General features: G+C 41.7%; 1 protein-coding gene across 6 annotated transcripts in view; it reads right to left on the bottom strand.

The window, feature by feature from the left end:
• The window catches only part of dtnba (dystrobrevin, beta a), a 461,468-nt gene that overhangs the window by 210,829 nt on the left and 228,637 nt on the right, over nt 1–22,002 (bottom strand). The gene's annotated exons all lie outside the window — the stretch shown is intronic.

The raw sequence follows: 22,002 nt of genomic DNA, 5'->3' as shown, positions 1-22,002 counted from the left end.
GTCCACTTGATCGGCACACCATCCACCAACTTCATCATTCACTCCCTCCACCATTGACACATATGGCAGCAGTGTGCACCATCTACAAAATGCACTGCAGCAAACACATCATGGCTTCTTTGACAGCACCTTCCAAACCCACAATCTCTACCATACAGAAGGACAAAAGCAGCAGACACATGGTCATGCCACCATCTGCATGTTCTCCTCAATGTCACACACTATCATGACCTGGATATCACTATTACCTTCACTGTTACGGGGCCAAAAATCTGGAACTCCCTTACGAGTAGATCTGTGGGTTAACTACACCACATGGAGTGCAATGTTTCAAGAAGGTAGCTCAACACCCCCTTCTCAAAAACAATCAAGGATGGGCAAAAAATGCTGACCTTGGCAGTGATGCCCACATTCTACAAATGGCTCCTTAAGCAGCACCTTCCAAAACCACGACCATTACCATCTAGAAGGACAAGGGCAGCAGATACATGGGAACACCACCACCTGGAAGTTCCTCTCCAAGCCACCTACCGTCTTGTCTTGGAAATATATCGCTGTTCCTTCACTGTGGCTGGGTCAAAATCCTGGAACTCCCTCCCTAACATCACTGTGGGTGTGCCTACACCACAGAGACTGCAGTGGTTCAAGAAGGCAGCTCACCACCATCTTCTCAAGAGCAATTAGGGATGGGCAATAAATGCTGGCCTTGCCAGCGATGTCCACATCCTGTAAATGAATTAAAAAAAAAAGAAAAAACAGCACTTTCTTAAGCTGCCAATGGACACTTGGATGAAGGAGCACTGGCCTGTCTGCACCTTTGGCGTCGTACCAATTATGACTCAACATCCTTAGAATTGACGGCGTGATAAAGATTACTCTAATTTTCTTTTTGCCTGCCTGCATAGAAACTTAAACTTATGAATGCAAGTCTTTCTTTAAACCAAATCAGTTGTTGACAAATTACCATAGATTCACATCTAGTAATGGGGAAGATCAGCAATTACTTTCACAAGGAACACTTTGCAGGTAAAGAAAAAGCAAGAATAAAAAACGAACTGTCAGGCCTTATCTCTGTAACTGTAAAGGAACTCTTTGTGACAGTGCATGTCAAGTGAAACCATGGCAGCAACAGATGCCAACCAGCAGCCAATGTATTTGGCACCAACACTAGCAGTTGGTGCATTTTTTTTTTGAAACAGTGCTGAAAATCTGAAACAAAAACATGAAGTGCAAGAAATAGACAGCAGGTCTTCAACATCTGAAGAGTGTGGTAATGCTGACTGTACACCCTTCACCAGAACCTTCATCTGATTACAGCTCTCTATCCAAGCCATTTACACATTTTTTTTCTCCTTTAAGATGTGGATTTAGGTGCTCTGTATTTCCAGCAAATTTTCATTAAACGGTCTGAAGAAACTGATTTGATTCTGTCACATAGACTTGTTTTTCTTCTTTGAGCTTCAGAACTCTCCCAATTACTTATCTTCCCAAATTCACTCCCCATTGTATCAGCAATAAGCAAAAGAGGGTAAAAATCCAACTCAAATATCAAAAAACTATTACTGGATCTGCAGTTAAATTCATTTTGTAAAGTATTAACTATGAATTTCATCTATGATTTATTTTCTAAACATTTGTAACTACAGTATTAAAAACTTCCGTACTTCCTAATACTTTCCAATGTCTATTTTCTGCTTTCATTATGTTCTTAAGAGTTAATTCATTCTACACGTATTTTAATCTAGATCTATTTTTTTAAGCGGTGCGCGGGTGGAGAGGGAGGGGTGCAAGGAAAAGAGAGTGAACTGCTATGAACTCAAATAGTCTCTTAGTTATTGATCTTAGCATTGCATTGCTAAAGTATTTGAAGGTCAGTAACACTAAATAACTAAAATAAGCCAAACAATGTAACATCAAGATTTGCTATTTTTAAAAAAATGGCAAGGCTGTTAACAGCCGACTTCTGCAGTGTGTGATTTTTAAAAAAATCACCAAATAACCTTTCCAAAAGGTTAAGGTCCTGCCACACCTGAAAAAGTTGTTACAGGTGAACCCCAGTACTTCCCGCTCCATCTTTCCTAATCCTTCACAGAAATTATAGACTTCCCTCATCAGTTTGCACACAGTACAGGAGTCTGTTTCTAAAACACAGTATTCACTGCCGGCACTGTCACGGAACTTGTACCAAAACAGAATTCCTGTTCCGAGCAGAGCTCCAAACGCTGACCTCTAGTAACCTGCATTAGTCATTAATTACAAAGAGCACATAAAAAAATTAACTACAAGATAAAGCTGGAGTTTGGGTAACGTAAAACTCACCGCTGCTTCCCTTAAGCCTGCCAGACAACAAAGTAAATAATTCGTTCAAGTAAAATCTGGCTGGAATTTATGCAGGTAGGCAATTACATGCATGCAGTTTGTAGAGATCGGAAAGAAGCAGACAACTATGAAAGAGGCTTGGTTCCAGCTTCTTGTAAATGAAAGTCTCTACTTCCCATTGGCTGCAAGCAGAACAAACCTTAGAGATTCATTCGAGTGCGGGTCATGTGATAACCTATCATCGCCTGCCTGGCTGTTGATATAGTGCTGGTATAGCAAAGAACGTTACAGCCCTCCAGCAGTAATCAGTCTTTGCCAGCTACTCTATTTGTGTGTGTGCATATGAGTGAATGAATGCTTTTTACCTTTAAAATGTGCTGACTCTTACATGCCAATGTGCGTTCTATCTCTGCTAGGACAGAGCTGGTGAGCTGCAGAACAGTACAGTAGCAGAGCTACCAACTGCTGTTCAAAGGCCTGGCAGTAAAACCCAGAGCCTAAATACTTATAAGGCCAATGACCTGAAAATTGTTAAATGCCAGATATGACAGCTGTTTTTCTTTTGCCATCTGGCACTTCTGTTATATTGCGCAACTAAAAAAAGGTATTTGAGACTAGACGTACTATAATGTTAAACCTGAATGCATTAATGTCTAAGGCTGATTCATACAAACAATTGCAATTTTACCATATTAAAAAATGAAAATCTGAGAGCAATTAGAGATGGTAATTAGCTAATACCACTTACCATTGAGTGTGCAATTAGGATATTTCTAAGTTTTACTAGAGATAGAAATTCGTGGCTTAAATTTATTATCAGGGTAATTGAGAATAATATACGCAGCTCATTTTCAACATGTTAAGATGGTTATGCTTTAGATTGGATCTTTTTTTTTTAAATGAAGGCACAGGCTATTGATACGAACTGAAGTATTTTTATGTCATTGATGTATGACGTTGAAACATAAGTAAGCAAACGATGAGAATGGCCACTCAATCACATCTAGGACTGTAATGCAAATATTGCAAAATTTTTCAAATATTTTAGGCCAATGGCCAGGACATTCTGCAGACATATGAACAATGTTTAACAGTGCTGCATCTATTGACATATACAAGAGCAACTCTCCCACTTGCCTTCCAAGAAAAATTCAAACATTAGCAGATGGTAGAAGGAACTCTATCTCCAAACATCGGCAGATTCCAATTACAAATGGAATTCTGACGAAGCTCTCCGGGCAACACTCGTTCTGACTGTTCATTTAACTGCGTAACTGTGCTCATATCGGTCACACAATTGAAACCAGAATTTATTCCTTTACTGGTTGTGGAAACATCATTTTAAGTTGCAGTTCATCAAAGAGCTTTTTTTGAACATAGTCATTGAATTTTGTAAAGTTATCTTTAGGGTTTGTGGCTTCCCTAGAGAGAGAGGGAAGTTAGCCTTCACAGGCCGTTCCTGTTACACAATAGCACGGTTTTGGGAGTGGTAGACTGGGAGCTGAAGAAGCATTGTGATAACCTGAAAAGACAGATAAGTAAGACTAAGACAGGAGCAAGGCATTGTGTTCTCAGAGTGAACTACTGTACACCCAGAGCAGTGGCTCACATGTACAGTGATCTTTACTTGCTTGAACATTACCTAAACTATTCATCTAGTACATAAGGAATGTTAATATTGATACAACTGTTAAATTTAATTTTGACAGATCTTAATCTTGACTTAAAAATTCTCAATGGGTGTGGTCAATTAAACATCAAGTCAATGCATCACTCAGTCTAACAGGAAAGTATGAAAGCCGTAATGTAGGAAACCTTCAACAACTACCGAAGAAATCCAGTGCCAGCATCACACTCTTGTGCAATTCTTCTTATTCATTTTCAAAGTAAAAGGTTAGGTTCTCCAGGAAAGCCTTATGCTTCCAATGGGCCAAATCTGACCTTCTACTTAAAATATGCAAGATTTGCAAGCTGCGGAGTGAACAAACAATCCTATGCCACTGACATATATGTTAGAAATAGTACAGCTTGCCCAACATGCCTCCTAGTTTCCTCCAAATCAATGTAAAATACATTATTCAGTGCGCATGTTTCAAACTAAAAAAAACTTAGCAAGTGTGTGTATATATATATATATATACATATATAAATAAAAAGTCACATGTACATTCCCCATCACTTATTTCATCCACACTTGCACTAGGCACCTGACTATATCAGGCAATTTACCATTCATCAACATCATAGAAGTCAATTATAAAAGTTGCATCTACAACAAATTAATGCTGGCTATTTCAGGCAAGCTCAACTGTTAGATAGGCTCCTTGCATCTTCTTAATGTGCAATTACCTTAATTACTTAATCTACTGTATTTACCAATTTAAAAGCTCTGCTGATTTCAGGCAAACTTAGGCCTTTCAGCAACTGTTTTACAAACTCTTTGCACCTCATTAAGCTGCTATTTATATGAGAATCTGTTAAGAAACTCTCCACATAAAGCAACCCAGTAGGGTTCTATCGGCCAATTCATACAGTGGACAAATTGCATTAACACCTACTGTATCTATAGCATATTGACTATTACAGATGGATACTGGATGACCAAAGGAGACAAATCAATAAATCAAAAAAGGGAAAAAAACTTTACATCATCTGTTCCAAAACAACAAAAGTTCTGAAACATCAGAAGCCTTCTTCAGCAACTTTTGGGCATGAGCCCATGGAGTGTGTATTAGCTTCGAGTTCATTTAACACAACAATAATATTGAAAATTATGGTAATTTTGGGCTCTAGTCTTATTGCACATCTCTCTTTTCTTCAATGTCCAAAGAAGACATGATGAGAAGTGGATGTATCCTTTCACAGTTAATCAAAGTGGTGTCACTTGTACCAATGGGACAAATGGAATGGGACAAATGGAATTACAGATATAAACATCAACAAACACAACCTAGCCAGACAGGGTTTAAATTACTACACAACGTGTATCTATATCGTACCTTGTATGTAGTAAAACATCCCAAGGCACTTCACAGGAATGTTATTAAACAAAATATGACACCATGTCATATAAGAAGATACGAGGTCAGACGACAAAAACCTTGGTCAAAATGGCAGGTTTTGATCAGCGTCTTAAAGGAGAAAAGGGAGGTAGAATGGCAGAGAGGTTTAGGAAAGGAAACCCAAAGCTTAGGGCTTTGGCAGCTGAAGGCATTGCACCCAATGGTGGAGTGATTGAAATTAGCAATGCACAACAGATCAAAATTGGAGGAGTGCAGGTATCTCACATGGTTACAAGACTGCAGGAGCTTACAAAGATAGGGAGGGACAAAGCCATGGAGGGACTTAAAAACCAGGAGTAAAACTTCAAAGTCAAGGTGAGCAGGGAGGTGATGGGGGGAATCGGACTTAGTACGAGTGAGGATAAGGCGTCGGTGTTTTGGATGGCTTAAGTTTACAGAGGATGGAAGATGGGATGCTGCCCAGGAGTGTTAGAAGAGTCTAGAGGTAACAAAGGCACAGGTGAGAGTTTCAGCAGCAGGTAAGTTGAGGCGAGGGCAGAGTTGGACGATGTCGTCAAGAGGGCAAAACAGGTAGTCTTAATGACAATGCGGATATGTGGTCAGAAGCCCACCTTGAGGTCAAATAAATCACAAAGGTTGTAAAGAGTCTGGTTCAAACACAAACATTTGCCAAGAAGAGGGATGGAGTCAATGGCTAAGGATTGAAGTTTGATTAGATTTGAATCCATTGGCGAGACATCCATTATCGATAACAGATCTGGTTCTTCCTTATACATCAAGACACGTTGATAACAGAAATACAGTTTTAACTTTCTTCCATTACTTCACCTGGTTACAAAGTTTTCTGAAAAGGTAAAATCTAGAATTTCTTATGGATTGAAACTGGACAAAGTCTCAAATCTGGCACAGCCACAACAACTGTAAATGAAGGTTAGTTCAATTTACAGCTCTTACAGAAACACAACAGATTGAATTTCTTCATTGCAGATATACAAATAGGCTGTGATATCATGAATACGTCTTGATCAATGTGGTTCCCTGTCTCATGATCGCTAGCCTTGTAGATGTGTCACCATCGCTGGTCTTTGGGCAACTTGGTTTTGTATCCTGCCTTGAAGAGCAGGCATCTGGAGGGTTGGCTAGAAAAGTAAGCTGTAATTAGGAGACCCAAAGGCAGCAATAAGGCATTCTGCAGCCACAACACTTGTGCTGGGTCCTGGGTTTGAGTGCACATGTACTGACAGGATGGCAGCCCTTGTAGAACCATTTAGGGCCTATACAGTCTTGGGAGATAATGGCCTAAATATTTCTAAATCTCTCTCCAGATGGTCCCTCAAGGCATGAAGACATAGTCAAAGCATCCTGGAAGTATTAATTGACTGACCTGGAGAGCTCTGCCTGGTTGGGGTTGGGGGAAAGGAGTTAGATATGAATGTCCTGACACTGTCACTTACTCCAGGTAGTGCCTGGGTATTGCCACTGAGGATCGCATACGTCCAGTGTCCTCTATCAGGTCCTCCAAGGTGAGCCTCAATGACTACGTGAGTATGGTGCTCATTCTAATATCCTTATTTTTAGGAAAGGAGCACAAAGATCTAAGACTGCAAGCTCAGGAGCCAGAGGCTGACTGCAGTGGTACCTCTGCACTGCTCCAACAGAGGCTTCTTTCACTTCTGGCTTCTCAACACCCTTAAGGTACTCAGTGAAAGAGTGTCATAGATATGGCGCAGGGAAGAGCCAAGGGGAGTAGACAGCATAAGGTGCCTACTCCGCTGATATTAAACTTCTTCCTGCCTTGCATCTTAATTACACTCTTATAGTTGGGAAGCAAAAATCAAAATGACCCTACAGCAAAAACAGCAAATTACAGTTTCCTGGGGTTTCTGAAGTCAAAACTTGTATGTGTGTGCATATAGATATCCAGACCATGACTACTCTCTACATAAACAGTGTATGGACTTCAAACCTAATTTATTTATTGTGAAGTATCTTAGAATATCTTGTGGACATTATAAAGCAATACATTCGCGCAGATATTCAGATATTGATCAAGTGACAATGAAGAAATGGTGGTATATGTCCAAGTCAGAATGGGCTTGACTTGGAGGTAATGGTGTTCCCATGATCTTGCTGCTTTTGCTCTGTAGCAGAGGGGTCACAGGGCTAGGTGGTGTGATTGAAGTGAAATGCATAGTTGCTGCAGTGCATTCTGGAGATCATACCAAAGCTATAATGTTCCAATGGTAGAGGAGGTGCATTAAAGTTCAGCGACAAAACGTCAATCAAGCATGTAGTGTTGCTCTGGGTAGTGTTGAGCTTCTTGGCTGCTGTTCTAGCTGCATCATTGAAGGCGAGTGGTGACTATTCTATCATATTCTTGACTTAAAGCTTGTAGATGGTGGAGAAGCTTTGAAGGGTCAGTATGTGTACCACCTAGAGTGCCTAGCCACTGCACTGTTCTTATAGCCATGCTGTTGATATAGCTAGTACAGTTAAAACTCTGTTCAATGCTGATCCTCGGGCTGGTGACTGTGAGGGACTCAGCCATGGTGTCATGGTTGAAAATCAGGGGGAGATGGTTTGGAAGTGCTGTGCAGGGCAAATATTGCTTGCTGCTTATCAGTCTCAGCCTGGAGGTGTTCGGGTACAGTTGTGTTCAGGGCAAGATTCATTCGGCGATCGCATCACACTGGAAGTCGTAGAGACAGCAGAAGATGGTTCACTGAACATGGAGGCTGGTGGGGCGGTAGGTAAGGACAAGGGGGATACTGTTGCCATCCTGGGAGTTAGGGGAAGGGGCATGTGTTGCTTCTTAATGTTGTGATTTTCATCTCACTTGTGCCTTGTGCCACTTTGAAAACAGCAACTGTGAGCTATGGGATACAGCATTATATGCCCCACCTTTGGCCATTGTACAGAAATTATGCTGATGTCACACAAGTGAATTACAATTGGCCGTACGCTAGGCAGAACTGGCAAGATTTCCTGGTGAATTCAGCAGTGCAGCAGTTCTGCGTCCAATTGCGGAGTTACAAGAGGAGAGGTGGATGTTTCTTTCTGCACATTTTACATACCCACTCCTCATCGGAATTGCAGATCCTCCCCAGGGTGGTGCAGTTGTTTGACAACATTGGGTGTCACCCCATTTCTTTTCCTTGTTAAGGTTATATTGGAAATGAGACAGGATTTCTCACCTCATATATAACTGCAACTTGTACACCTTGCGTATCATCTTGCTGTTTATTCTGAGTTTCAAAATTGGTAAGAAAGGAAATAACCTTTGCATCCATTTCCTATGGCATGGGCAGACTCTGGGAATTCAATCCCATATCATATAATAAAAATTAAATCTGCCTTAGTCTCTAAATCTATGACCTTGATGTAAGCATCAATACAATAATGTAATCACTGTGATTGTTATAGACAGTAGATCCTCTGACTCTCCATGAGCAATGACATGGGAAATTCCAAGTCGATGTTTAAAAAGAACACGTGGCAAAACTATTTCCAAAATAAAAATTCAGAATCAAAAGCATCGCTGCATTTTAGTTTTTCACTATGCTTTCGTACTTTAAGAAATTTTAAATCCAATTGCAATTAATGATTCCATTTTCAGAGAGTTGTACCCTGGAAGATGCATTGGGGGACCCCTCTGAAAACCCCACACAAGGATTGCACGGGAATTGCCCAGGGAGTTTCACCTTCCATTGGGCAATTACACTGTGTCTGGAACCCTCTGAAACTGAGTTAGGGTAGGAGACTTTGGACGGTTAGCAGAATAGTCATCGAGGAACAGTTGGAAGGGTTAAAACTAGTTGAAACTCTTGGGTACCAAGGCTAACCCAATGCCCCCCCAACTGCCATCCATCCTCGACTATCCCCCTGACTAACCTCCCCCAAGATCACCCAACTGCCATCCATCCTCAACTACCTCCCAACCCCTTGACTACCCCCGATTCCCCGAATACTCCAACCGACACCCCCCCTTACACCCTGATCACCTGACCCCTCCCAATCACCCACTTACCTTTTCTCTGTAGCTTGTCAAAGTGGCATTTAAACCAAGGGACATTTAAACATGTCCCTTTTATACATTTAAACAAAAATGTGAGGAGGCGGTAGCGTAGTGGTAATGTTGTTGGGCTAGTAATCCAGAGACCCAGGTAAATTCTCTGGGGTCATTAACCTCAATATAGAACTTAATGGTACATCTACGTCCCATGGACGTGGGAGAGACTTCATTTCCTCAGTTCAAGAAACAATTGGTTTCAATTTTATTACATTTGATTATATAAAATTACAATGTGCAAACAGGCCATTTGACCCAACCAGTCCACCTTCATCCTCCACATGGCCAGGAGTCCTAATCCTGTGTATTTTGCCCTGGTCCCAAGTCCCATTGTTCTCCTTTCCTTCATCCATCTACCTAACTTATTCTTAAATGGTGATACGGTCTCTGTTTCAATCACCAACTCTAGAAGTACATTCTCGAACTTCACAGTCCTCAATTATATTAACGGTTCCTTCAAGACAGGCATATGATAATCAGTGAATAAATATTTCGATAAAACAGTGAAAACGCAGTAAGAATTGTTGTAATATCGACAAACGGTTTGGAGATGAAAAGGCAAATGCTTCCTTTGCCATGGTAGGAAAGAAGAAATCAGCACCTATTGTTTGGCAGGTAATTTGCTTTATTCTATGGATGGTTCTGATTAATTCCTAATAAAGAAATACAATAAGGCTGGAATTTCCCAGCCCCTCTGTGGCAGGTTTCCCCACGGCGGGGCCATCGAGCCATTGAAATCTCCGCTCACACTGGCAGGACCGGAAGATCCCGCCAGCGAGAGGGGCTGGAAAATTCCAGCCTAAGTAATTGTAGCCAGTGAAATTTAGAATACATTTTAAATAACTAAAACTAGTCATCACTCAATAGAGAATATTACTGATTGTCGAGTACTTACTAAGTAAATTATTTCCTCTTGTACCTTCCACATGTATTGATCTAGTTGCAAAAAAAAAAGTGTTCTTGGAATCATTTTTAATCCCGTCATGCATTCCTTTAGAAAATTGACCTTTTCTTATGGTTGGAAGCACTGATTGCCACTCAATCGACATCAGCGACAAACAGAACCGGTGTGTGACTGGATTAATGGGATGAAGATCAACAGCCTTTTCATTTGGACCCAACATTAACTCATGCTGCTGTGCAGAAGAATCGGAGTTTTAAAAAAATATATCACTATGAGGGAAGAGTTAAAGGATAAGCACTCTGCTTCCAAAATCCTTTTCATGTGGAATACTATTCTTCAGCAGCAGAGCACACTATAGCATCCCTGTCAAAGCACCTTCAAAAACAAATTTGCAAGAAAAATAATTGGAGTACAAATGTAGTATGAATTGGATATCCAATACTCCTGAAGGTAAAAAGGTGTGATATCTAGAGAAAATAATTGTTGTAGCAAAATTACAGTCGATGCCACATGGCTTAGCGATATCTGCCCAATTGCCTTTTTTTTTCCTCAATTGTTTAGCTGAAGTTTTTGTGACTTGTGCTGAATATTCAACTCCCAGCTAAATAGAATGCATGAGTGACAAAATAGCAATGAGTCAACCAAAAAACAACTCCAGCAGAGGCACCAAATCATACTTTGCAATTGGAGTTTTACTATTAACTATTTGAAAGGCTCTTCTATATAAAGTTCCACCTCAAGTAGTCCATGTGGAGCAGACATGCTGAAGGAGATGCTCTGGTCAAGGTAACCTCTACACATCTGCTCCCTATACATCACAGAGAAACAGGCTTAGGAGGATTCTATAAAGATCATGCAGAAATTCAAATTGAAAAAGAAAATCAAATGATGTTGAAGATGATTGATTCACAATGGCAATACTTATCCACAATGTGACCTTCTGCTTTAACAATCACTGAAGTCGGATACAATAATTGAATATTTAATGTCTGCACCCAGTGCCATTATTTATATAGCTAGGATTCAATTTGAAAATGCACACATATATAAATGGTCTAATCTATTTGCTGGAAATGAACTGGCATGATGAAAATTCTAGTTAAAATACAAAAAATTGTCCAGTCTCTTCCCACCTATATCCGCGATTCCTCTGATGCCCTACGTCATATCAACAATTTCCAGTTCCCTGGCTCTAACCGCCTCCTCTTCACCATGGACGTCCAATCCCTCGACACCTCCATCCCCCACCAGGATGGTCTGAGGGCTCTCCACTTCTTCCTTGAACAGAGGCCCGAACAATCTCCAATCACACCACTACTCTCCTCTGTCTGGCTGAACTTGTTCTCCCACTGAACTTGTTCTCTCACTGAATAATTATGGAGTAAAATATTGCGAGCCCTTGCCCACAAATGTTGGCTGGACTACATCAGAGGTGACCTTGAACAAGAGCAGTATATTTTAAATACTTTAAAAAGAAAAAATCTCATTAAACTTAAGGTGGTCACTTATACCCCTATTCTAGTGGCTGAGAGGGACCTCTAAGCCTCGTCAACACAATCCCATCAGTAGGAAGCTGATCAGCCATCCAGGAGTTAGGGGATTGTGCTCCATGCATGCACTGGGAACTTGCCATCATTTGTTGTTCACCCTGTCAGTGTTTCTCGCGAATGGTGTAATGACAATCTCCTTGTTGACATTTCCACAGAAATACTGCCGGGAATGGTCTGAAGAATGCAAAAGCAATCACAAAAAGTCACCGATCTTCAGAGGTTTTATTTCTGTCCATTTGTGTGGATGTTGATCCTATAAATTCCAAAGTACCCGATATATACTTGACAGGAATGCCAGCCTCATGTGTCTATAACCTGACAGGTCAATACGTTCATGTATTTAAACACATCTTACATTCCAGGTCAATGAAAGATGGGGAAGGTGCACTGCATTTTATTGGCATGGAATAAAGTCTTTCCGGTGGTGGAAAGGAGATAGCTGGATCTACAAGTGGGGGATATTTATTTTACCAATCAGTTCAAGTTCAGAATCCACAGGCAATATTCATAAATTATAAGTGAAGTTCATGACTGATTTCTTATCTGTATAGAAGTGATGCTTCACTGGACTTAGAAAAAAAGGTAACGTAAACTTTTTTTATTCATTCACGGGATGTGGGCTTCGCTGACTGGACCAGCATTTATTGCCCATCCCTAGTTGCCCTTGAGAAGGTGGTGACTAGGGATGGGCAATAAATGCTGGCCCAGCCAGCGAAGCCCACATCCCATGAATGAATATAAAAAAAAACTTATTTACTAAACCCAGTGAAGCATCAAACTGCTGAAGGGTCACATGGAACTGTTCACAAGGAAAGAAAATAACCTCTCTCAGTTTGGCTTTTGAAAAAGTGTCAGTGGCAGTATTAGACCCCTAGTGTTATAGCAATCCTAAACATGGTCGACAGGAAAGAAAAGAACACTGATCCATTACAACCCATGGCATGGAAATGCATATGTTGGAGGCTTTGGAACGTGTGCTCTGGTCAACTGATCTGACACTAGAGCAAGCCACAGCTTGTAAACAGCTCTGAACATTATCAAAGGTATCGCAACTGATCTCCCCTGATGTCTTAGCAAGCTTGCCCGGTGAGCACCTGAGCCATTCAGCCAAGGTAGTCTTGTGCTCAATCTCCAGTGTATGCCAAGTAACATGTTCTTGGCCGGGTTTTATTAGAGGCACTATAAACAGCCGCAGTCTCCCTGGAGGATGCAAATCAAACCAGCATTGCCCGAGTGGCTGCCTTCAGAGAAGCAGAGGAAAAAGAAAGTGAAGGAAAAATATTCCTCAGGCTCAACTTTAGGACTATCCAATGTGGAAGTGTGAACTACGTGCCATTATTTTTCTTATAATCATCTGAACATTTTGACAGCACTGCTTATTCAAGACAGCATGTGGAGTGTGGAATAAAGGAGTCCTAGTGATACCGAAGTCAATGGGAATCAGGGGAAAACCCTCCACTGTTTACCTAGCATGAAAGGGGTCAATCCTCTCAGTTCCAGGAGATCACTGCAGGAGTTCCTCAGGGTAGTATCCTGGTGTCAACCATCTTCAGCTGCTTCATTAGTGATCTTCATTTCATCGTAAGATCAGAAGTGGGGATGTTTGCCAATGATTGCAGAGTATTCTGCACCACTCGGAACTCCTCAGATAATAGCAGTCTGTCCCAACAGCAATAACATTCAGGCTTGTACTGACAAGTGACAAGCAACAGTCATGACACTTAAGTGTCAGGCAATGGCTATCTCCAACAAGAGAGAGCCTAACTATCTCCCCTTGATGCCCAAAGACATACCTGCCTACCTGCCTGGCCGCGAGCAGAGAATTTTTTTCCCAATTTTCCTGCAATGACACCTCAAAATGGAGGCGCTCTCTTGTTCTCCTTCCGGCCTGAGCAACAACCACCTCCCTCGGTGGCATTGTCAAGACTGCAGAGCTGCCAGCCTTCTGACAGGGCTGGCAACATGGAGAACCAACCCGCCACCCAAGCCCAGCGGCAGGCAATTCAAAGGTTGTCACCCCGAGAAGATTACTGCTGCAAGCCCCCGGACCTGCATTGACTTCTGACATCAGAACTTCATCCCTGTCAATAAAATCCCAGCCAACAGCACTGCGGGAGCACCTTCACCGCACGGTCTGTAATGGTTCAAAACAGCAGCTCACCGATACCTCTAGAGAAATTAGGAATGGGCAGCAAGAGTGACCTAGCACGAAAGGGGTCAATCCTCTCAGTTCCAGGAGATCACTGCAGGAGTTCCTCAGGGTAGTATCCTGGTGTCAACCATCTTCAGCTGCTTCATCAATGATCTTCATTCCATCGTAAGATCAGAAGTGGGGATGTTTGCCAATGATTCCATGATTGGATTAAAAAAATTCAAAGCTTAAACAGAAAAACTTGGGCATCAATAGTCACTTCCACATCAGGTATTCTGCTATAGAGCCCTGTAGAGCCAACATTTTTGTCATATTCAAATCAAAAGTTTCAATTCTGATGTCAAGGGTGTGTGAGTAGTAAAGGACCCAATGATTTTTTTTTTAACCTTGAAATGAAAATAAGGTACAAATTACTGGAAAAATCAGATGCATTATTGAAATGGTGACCATCCCAAAAAATATTTTTTTATATTCTTTCACAGGATGTGAACGTCGCTGGCAAGGCTGGTATTTGTTGCTCATCCCAAGTTACCCCTGATAAGGTGGTGGTGAGCTGCCTTCTTGAACCGCTGCAGTCCATGTGGTGTAGGTGCACCCACAGCGCTGTTAGGGAGTTCCAGGATTTTGATCCAAAGTCAGGGTGGTCTGTGAGTTGAAGGGAAGCTTGCAGGTGGTGGTGTTCCCAAGGGTCTGAGGCCCTTGTCCTTCTAGGTGGTAGATGTTGCAGGCTTGGAAGGTGTTGTTGAAGGAACTTTGCTGCAGTGCATCTTGTATCTAGTACACACACTGCTGCCACTGTGCATAGCTGTGGAGGGAGTGAATGTTTAGGTTTGGGGTATCACTCATTTACAGAAAACAACATTCTTGTACTTAAGTGGTGATAGAGAATTAAGACACACATAGTAAATTATGGCAATATTTAACATTTTTATAGCATGTGCAGAACTCAATTTTCAGGGGAGATATTTTTACACTGTTCAATATTCTATCACCCTGACACCTGTTCAATTCCATTTACTGCCTTCTTGTTTATCATTCCAATGACTTGATTTCAGTCACATTAGAGACTGCAGCTGGTTCAAAGACATTAACTTTGCACAATTTACATTCACATACTTGAACTGCAACAGTTGAAATGAAAGGTCCATTCTTTCGTCAGGACATTTTATAACTAAAACAACATATGCCCTTGTGCTTTCTTCCCCCTTGCGTTTTCCCTTCAGAGTAGGTGAGCCCCCCATGGATACTAGTTTTCTTTTTCCACAATGGTTTCCAGTGAATTATTCTGTTCTGTCTTTGGACTCTTCTGACAACAGGGAACTTGACAAATGAACAACTGCAGCCGTTGAAATGTATTCTGTGGCAGCCAACAATAGGGGAGATTTCTTCATTGTGTTCAGCCAAATCAAACATTTTTACAACTTCACCACACATAAGCCTACAATGGGAATCCTCCCCACAGATGATCATTTGAAAATTGGCCAGGGACCCATTCCACTGGATTCCTATCTCTGATCCCCTGGCATTGTCAGCCTAAAGTGACATCAGATGTAGTATAATGAAACACAAAAGATGGTAATTGAAAAAAATGGTTGGAGGTTGTGTAGATGAGATTGAAAAGTTACAAAAGGAACAAGAGAAACATAGACAAACTAAGTGAGTGGTTGAAACTATGGCAGATGGAGCTCAATGTGGATTTGAGTGAGGTCATCCACTTTGGATCTGATAAATACCAATTGGCATCTTTTCTTAATGGTGTGAGAATAGGAGCTTCAGAGGAACAAAGGGGTGTCAAGGAGACAATTATAACTTGTTTGCCAAATCAATGCAGTGCATGGAGTTAAATAAATGGATTCAGCACCTGATGTGGAGGTGGGAAATATAGTATGAAACAGGTTATTCTTATCCTCTGAGAAATACTACTTAAATCAAAGGCAGCGCAATTTATAAATGTTAGAAACCATTGTATCAGGAGTCAGCAGTAACTTCCATGTGACTCAAACTGCGATATGTAAATGATAAAAGGACATGCCAGAGGAACCTGATAAAAACACAGCCATCTAAGAGCTGATACTGACAGCAAGGGTTTCTGCTGGAAATGAAACACTATTCCATTATTACCCAATAAAGGCACAATATTTTTAAACCATGAAGAATAGGCATTCTTGCAGGGCACACAAAACAGCAGTCGATCACCAACCAGGTGACCACTAGAGTTTGAGAGCATCTGAAAAAGCTATTCATATGACCTTCCTTGAAGTGGTGCGAAGCCCATTGGTTCCTCAACCACCTATTAACTTGGCAGCTTCTTTGACTATGGCGTACCTCACCTCAAAGCCCAATGTTTCTCCATCTCTTTTACAGCATTATTGAGGTGAACTGTAGCACCCCAAGTCTTGCCACCATTTGCTATCACAGATGAAATCCACTAATTCAAGAGGTACTGGGATTCAAAAGCTGTCTGATCTGGTATATCTTAGCATTCTATTCTACAGTTCGTTACCTACTAATCTACTAAAGAATTGAGAAGGGAAGGCTTGAATAGTCCTTCATCTCCCTACCCAACAGGGAAAACAGGCTTATGTTGCACGTGTGCTCCTTCATCAGCTCTATCTTCCGTCTTTAAATTCCACCCAACCTGATACATATATTAACAGTATTTTTGGATTTTGGTCAAATCATATGTTCCCTCGGGAGGTTTCCTGTTGAAGGAATCTACCGCCATTGTCACAGACACCATTTTAGACCAGCCGTTTGAATATTCACAAAATTGAGGTAGATTTATATTGTAACTTTTCTTTTTTATCTTATTACCTCACCAGCGGTGTTCATTTATTCATCTCATATGACTTCCAGCTGTCAATTTAAAAAAATACAACAAGAGTATCAAGTTACTTCAATATTGGTGAAAAGATGGAAGTTTTATTGGATGACAGCCAACTACTCATAATCTGAGTGCAAACAGAACCTACTTTCTGTAAGTAGGGTTTATAATTAACTTTTCCAACCACAAGCAAAATTTGCCCACTCATCAATCCTGTTTGAGCATGTATAGCTATAACACAGTTAGCAGGGAGATGTCTTACATATTCTTCAATTTACGTGAAATCTTCACGTGGGAACAAAGATGGCCAAGAAACATTGCTGCTAGTGACAATTTATAATTTTCCATTATTTGCTAAACTAATTAGCTAAGTAGTTGCGTACATTTACGGGATTGCTCCTCTTCAATTAAAAGTATATGACATGTCTTATACAGTAACATCACATTAAACAGGGCACTGCTCATTTTGAATACATCTTTCAGGAAATAAATGTGCCACTTGCCCACCTTCTAAGCTAAAAACTAAACTTACGTTATTGTAGATACTGATGAGATATGCTGTATTACCTTGAGTCTGTTAAATCCTGACAGCAACCACCCTTACCAGCCCCAAAAAATGTTAGGAAATATCCCTTCCTGTGATAGCAGTATGGCTGGCTCCATTTGGTGTCCTCTCAACACAGTTTGCTTCTCTCCTCTTGCCTCTCAAGAGGGTATCTGGCCAGTACATATCCCACCCGACTGAAGAGAGGCTGTCTCCCTTTGCCCTTTGTTGAATAGCATGCTTTTATGGTTTTCTTTTTGTCACTCTCTCCCCTAAATAGGTTTCTGTCCACGCTAGAGAACAAAAAAATAAATCAACGGCCCTGAAGTACTCTGGCATTGCAGAATTAGGAGATGAAGAATGTAAGAGACAGTGCTTCATGACTATATTTTTCAGCAATGGCATGTGGGATCTCTTTGCCAGGCATAAAAATGGCAGATTTCCAATAGTCACAGGCTGGCAACCCCTGGAGCCATTGAGATTGCATCATCTTTTGAAGCCCAAAAAATCAGTTCCCAAGGCAAAGGGAGGTAACCAATGCAAGCTCCCAGAAGACAAGCTGTACATTTCTGAGAGAGAACAGGTCTGTCTGGGTAAAAAGTAGCTTTAGGTATTGTCCATTGGGAAAGGTCAGTTTTAAATAAATTTGTTTCTCATCTTTTTAGCTTATATTGTAAATTTAATTGTTACTATTGCATTGTGAGGACTAAACGTGAACCTTAGATAACATGGAAATTTTTTTTTAACAGGGGTGTGATTTGTCCCCATGCTTGTGATAGCAATTTTTAATAGCGTGAAGTGATTTTTTTTTAAATCAACAGCTTTTATTTGGCCTGATCAGCATGCTGCTCATCCACTGGAGAGATGCATGAAAAACAACGTTGTAAACTGGATGGATACATTAAATCACAATGAACTAAACAGAACAGATGGTTGCTTGGTAGTACAGAACTTGAGTATTGCCGAAAAAAGAGACTTTATTCGTCAAAGCTTTTCACCTTGCACTCATCAGGACAGTGTCGGCATTAAATAGAAAAGGTTCTGCTTTTTTTTGTAACGATAGCAGCCAAGTAAATAAATTTTGTTTGATCAAACCAAGAAACAACCTAGCCCTGTTGAGATGTTATAACCCAATATATTCCCAATTTATTTTCTTGTCCTCATCAATGGACGTTCCTCCTGAAGGATTGTATTAACCATTTGCAGTTTGGTCAGAAAAAATGTTAACAGCATTAAAAAAGGCGAGGCATGAAATAAGCGTAGTGAAGGGAAGAACAGTTTAAACAGAAAGCTCGGAGGAATGCAGCTATGGAGAGGCCTGTTTAAAAGGCAGATATGAAAGAAAGAACAAGAAAAAAAACAGAAGGAAATCTGATATTAAGGTATGCTGGATGCATGAGTAAAAATAAAATATAACAATGCACAGACAAGCTTGCTAGGATGGCATAATAAAAGTGAAGCAATAATTTGGCAATATCTGTTCATGCTTAAATAGAATTGGCACATATGGTAACAGTACTAAGTGCTGCAAAAGTACCTTCATGGGAGCAGTTCTGGGTTCCATCATATCTGATAACATTGTGGGCTAAGTGATCCCACAACCAACAGATCAGATCTAAGCTCTGCAGTCCTGCCACATCCAGTCGTGAATGGTGGTGGACAATTAAACAACTTACTGGGGGAAGAGGCTCCACAAATATCCCCATCCTCAACGATGGAGGAGCCCAGCACATCAGTGCAAAAGATAAAGCTGAAGCATTTGCTACAATCTTCAGCCAGAAGTGCCAGGTGCATGATCCATCTCGGCCTCCTCCAGAGGTCCCCAGCATCACAGATACCAGTCTTCAACCAATTTGATTCACTCCACGTGAAATCAAGAAACGGCTGAAGGCACTGGATACTGCAAGGGCTATGAGCCCTGGCAATATTCCAGCAATAGTACTTAAGACTTCTGCTCCAGAACTTGTCGCGCCCCTAGCCAAGTTGTTCCAGGCCAGCTACAACACTGGCATCAACCTGGCTATGTGGTAAATTGTCCAGGTACGTCCTGTACACAAAAAGCAAATTACCGCCCCATCAGTCTACTCTCAATCATCAGTAAAGTAATGGAAGGGGTCATCAACAGTGTTATCAAGTGGCACTTGCTTAGCATTAACCTGCTCACTGGAGCCCAGTTTGGGTTCCGCCAGGGTCACTCAGCTCCTGACCTGATTACAGCCTTGATTCAAACATGAACAAAAGAGCTGAACACCCAAGGTGAGATGAGTCCCTTGACATCAAGGCAGCATTTGACAGAGTGTAGCGTCAAGGAGCCCGAGCAAAACTGGAGTCAATGGGAATCAGGGGGAAAACTCTCCACTGGTTGGGGTCATACCTAGCACAAAGGAAGATGGTTGTGGTTGTTGCAGGTCAGTCACCTCAGATCCGGAACATTACTGCAGGAGTTTCTCAGGGTAGTGTCCTCAGCCCAACCATCTTCAGCTGCTTCATCAATGACCTTCCTTCTATCATAAGGTCAGAGGTGGGGATGTTCGCTGATGATTGCACAATGTTCAGCACCATTTGCGACTCCTCAGATACTGAACCAGTCCATGTCCAAATGCAGCAAGACCTGGACAATATCCAGGCTTGGGTTAACAAGTTGCAAGTAACATTCGCACCACACAAGTGTCAGATAATGACCATCTCCAATAAGAGAGAATCCAACCATTGCCCCTTGATGTTCAATGTCATTAACATAATTGAATCCCCCACGATCAACATCTTGGGGGTTACCATTGACTAGAAGCTGAACTGGACTAGCCATATAAACACTGTTGATACAAGGGCAGGTCAGAGGCTAGGAATCATGTGACAAGTAACTTGCCTCCTGACTCTCTGAAGCCTGTCCACCATCTACAAGGCACAAGTCAGGAGTGTGATGGAATATTCTCCACTTGTCTGGATGAGTGCAGCTCCCACAACACTCAAGAAGTTTGACACCATCCAGGACAAGGTAGCCCACTTGATTGACACCACATCCACAAACATTCACTCCCTCCATCACCGACGCACAATAGCAGCAGTGTGTACCATCTACAAGATGCACTGTGGGAATTCACCAAGGCTCCTTCGACAGCACCTTCCAAACCCACGACCACTACTATCTAGATGCACAAGGGCAGCAAATAGATGGGAACACCACCACCTGGAAGTTCCCCTCCAAGTCACTCACCATCCTGACTTGGAAATATATCACCGTTCCTTCACTGTCGCTGTCAAAATCCTGGAACTCCCTCCCTAACAGCACTGTAGGTGTACCTACACCACATGGACTGCAGCGGTTCAAGAAAGCAGCTTACAACCACCTTCTCAAGGGCAACTAGGGATAGGCAATAAATGCTGGCCCAGCCAGTGAAGCCCACACCCCGTGAATGAATAAAAAAAAAAATTAACTTTAACCTCCTTCTGCAACACATGACTCGACATATAGGACAGAATTTTGCCGTTGGCGAGCAGGGGGCAGGTAAAATGACGGGGGATGATGTCAGGCGGAACCCCCGACGTCATCCCGCCCCATCTAAATTTTCAGGAAGGCGGGGGCGCAGCAAAATCAGCAGTGGGCCCGCCGACCTGTCAATGGCCAATTGAGGCCACTGACAGGATCATTGAAACAATTAAAGGACCTGCCCGTCCAACCTTAAGGTTGGTGGGCAGGCCAGGAGCCCCGGCGGGGAATAGAAAAAACATGAAACCTCATCCACCGGCGGGATGAGGTTCCATGTAGGTTTTAAAAAATTTTAATAAAGTTATAGTGTAAATTATGAACATGTCCCATCTCATGTGACATTATCACATGAGGGGGACATGTTAGTGAATTTTTTTTTCTTCTATTTTTAATCTTTTTCGAAGTGGAAACGATCTCCCTGAGGCTGCACTTAGCCTCAGGGAGATGTGCGCTCTTTCATGTGCATGCGCGAAAGAGCCCACTCTCGCTTTTCGGAAATCCCCCCTCCGCCCGCACAGGAAGCACATAGCGCTTCCCGCCGGACGTCACGCTGGGTGGGCCTTAATTGGCCCGCCCACGTAAAATGGCGGCGGGGCCCACTTCTCTGGCGGGGATCGGCTCCCCGCCCACCGGAGATTGGGTCGGGCCCGCCTGCCCGACAGGCAGAAAATTCCGCCCATAATTTTTAGTTTTCAAGTGACAATTCTGAACCTGTTAGGATGGAAAACTAACAGTGTTTGGAACACCAAGTGTTCCTATTAAGTAAAAGGATCAACTATGATCAACAGACTGGTGATCCTAATTCTTTGTGAAGAAGAAGAAAAGAGAAAGCATCTGGGGCCTTTTAGCTAAGTGGAGGCCTCTATGGACCGACCCTGTGTAACTGTTAATGCCATTTTTTTTTTAAACAGTTACAATTCTATATAGGATGCAGATGTCACATCCATTATTTGTTACAACTCAAAATTATTCTATGTAACTCAGAATGTTCGTTTTGCAGTTTTGTGACAAATCAAAAGACAATTGTAAGAAAAAATGTGACTACTATCCTGAAAGGTATGACAGCTTCAAATATCAGGCTTAAATGGTACTTAGGTCCTTAATGATGACAATGATGATATTTTTGAGGG

This window comes from Cetorhinus maximus, chromosome 5, assembly GCF_964194155.1.
Source record: "Cetorhinus maximus chromosome 5, sCetMax3.hap1.1, whole genome shotgun sequence".
Classification (NCBI taxonomy): Eukaryota; Metazoa; Chordata; class Chondrichthyes; order Lamniformes; family Cetorhinidae; genus Cetorhinus; species Cetorhinus maximus.
This window is presented reverse-complemented; position numbering and strand designations above follow the sequence as displayed.